Here is a 2,788-nt window from a genome sequence, read left to right on the forward strand (position 1 = left end):
GTTCATAACATTAAAACTCATCAATCTTTGGAGCTAGGTTAGAATTTATTAATTTTGATTTAAAATAGTTTTCTTTTTTATTTTAGACAACTCCTTTGGGTTCGATCTCGTGCTTACACGAACATTATATTCCATATACGATTCGTGCGCTTGCGAATTATAAATTTTTAAAACATACCCGTTTTTGGTCCATCAGTATCCTTAGAATCACCTAGACTAGTGTGGGCAATTCTCAACACATGAGATAGATACAGAGAGAATAAGAGAAAATAACAAAAAGGCTTAGAAAATGACTTGTGTTTAGAGAAAATCTAAAACTATCAGAAAACCAGTGATTAAACTTATTTATCGTCTGTCTTGACTTCTCTCTAAGAAATCATTTTATAGACTCAATTAGGCCATTTAATTTAATTAAAAAATCAATAAAATAATAGCCAATTTGAAGCCCTAGGTCAAAAATCATGGGCTTTAAGCCCGTGAAATTTCTCATTTGATTATAAGCCCATTTGACTTAAAATCAATACCTGTATTATTTTCTATTGATTTAATTATTTAAATCATTTATCAAATTAATTATTTATAATTTGAACATTGATTTAAAATTATTTATTAATTTAGATACCAATTTATCTTAATTAATAAATATGCCCTAATTTATCTTTTCTTCCCAAAAATACATAACTCTGTGAAACTATCCAAAATTGACCTGGTCAACTTTGATAATTCTAATTGATAATTAAATCAATTAATTGAGACTATATAGATGATTTTATCCAAGGTACAATGGGGACCATGGGCCTATGAAATCAAGTTCCAATAAGTTATCATAAATCTAACAAATAAATTTATCAACTTATTAATTCCTCGTGACTCCACTATAGACTTGGAATTGCACTCTTGAATTCATAGAACGCTCTATAAAAAATATAGATATGCTATTAATTATCCATTGTTACAACCATAATTGTCACTCAATCCTCTATAGACGGTCTACAATGAGATAGGACTAAAATACCGTTTTACCCCTCATTGTATTTTATCCTTAAAACACTTAGTTCCTTGTAAATGATATTTCAGTAAACTAATTTAATTACTGAAATGAGATCTTTATTATTTAACACCTTGAACCAAACTAAAAGGAAACCTGTAGCGTTCCGGAATTTTACTTAGTTAGCTAGCTAGTAGTAGTTGTAGTATTTTTAAATTTCGTGGATTTTGGTTCAAACCGGGACTTAGTTGGAAATCCCTAGCAATAGTTATGGATTTTATAAGTTTAACCTATAGTTTAAGAATATTAATTATAACATAAGGTTTGATTAATATTGCTGGTTATAAATATGATAATTATTATAACCTAAGGTTTTGATAGAGCCAATAGGATTATGACACTTGTCATAAGCATGATTATTAAGGAATTATTATTTTAATGATAAAATAAGGGAATATAAGACTTAGTCTTCACCAGAAACTGTTAAGGTCGTAGTTTGACTCAGTCAAAGTAGTTATCCAACCTTAATTATGCTGAAAAAGTGCAATTACGTATTTAAAAAAATCACGTATGCCGATATATCGCAACATTGGAGCCGATATATCACCTGACGCTGAATACGAAAAATACGTTGACGTTGCATGATCATACGAACGGAGGCTCGGGACTAGGGGCAGCCGAGATATCGCCCATATTTATGTATTTTTTTTATTTTTGTTTTAATTTTTAAAAACCACCTTTGACTCCTTAGACCTACCTCTGTTAGTTTTGACAGAGTCTTCAGCCTCTGATTGATCTTCAATTAAATTCATTATTTTTATTCAAATCAAAATGGGGTTAGTTTCACTCCTTACCTCTATAAATAGGACCTAGTACCCAGCTCTTTCACTTACTCTTCAGCTGTGATCAGACTCCAAGGTGCTAGTGAGACCATAAGAGTGATAAATACTTGGGTTGGGGAAAAGCTTTTCTATTCTTAAACTTTATAAAACACTTTGGGAAGTGAGGTTAGTGCATTTCGGTATTGGGAATAGACCAATCCATAAGGTCAATAAAGGTACCCTTATTCTTAAGTTCAATTCTGTTTGATTCCTTAGTTTCTTTAGTTTTCATTCAGGTTCTAACTTTTGTTATGGTTTTGTGGTTAGGTTCTTAAGTTCTTCGAACTTAAGATGTCTTTTCGGTAAGTTTTCTCTTGGTGATTTAGTTTTATTCTTTTTGTCTCTTTCCTTTAGAAATACTCACTATTCTATTGCTGGTTTTAGGAGTGTTCCAAGTCCCGCATCTGTTCTCAATTATCCCGGTGTTGGTAAGGAAAATTAGATAGTTTAGTATTATAATCTACTTTATGTAATGTATGATATAGTTTATGCTTGTATGACCTAACATTTCAGGTACAATAAAGGGGTAAGTGTGTCTGAACCTAAGGTGTCCAATGATGTATGACGAACTATGTCCGGTAAGCTCGGTTGCCAAAACTTTATGACGAACCTATGTTCGGTGTATGGCGGACTTTTGTCCGGGGCTTAATTGCCACCCCTGTATAAACACTTATCTTTTTATTATATCTGACTTGTTGTTTTAGTTATGATTATGGTATATGACCTATAGTTATGATTTATGACCTATGATTTATGATCTATGACCTATGACCTATGACTTATGACTTAGAGTATGATCTATGATCTATGACTTAAGATATGATATGATATGATCTAGATGTTTGTGTTTGTATGACTTTGGTGAATATATGTTATGTTTGATTTATATGACTAACCCTTGTTTGTATTTTCCTTACTG

Source organism: Humulus lupulus, chromosome 1 (genome assembly GCF_963169125.1).
Source record: "Humulus lupulus chromosome 1, drHumLupu1.1, whole genome shotgun sequence".
NCBI classification, from domain to species: Eukaryota; Viridiplantae; Streptophyta; class Magnoliopsida; order Rosales; family Cannabaceae; genus Humulus; species Humulus lupulus.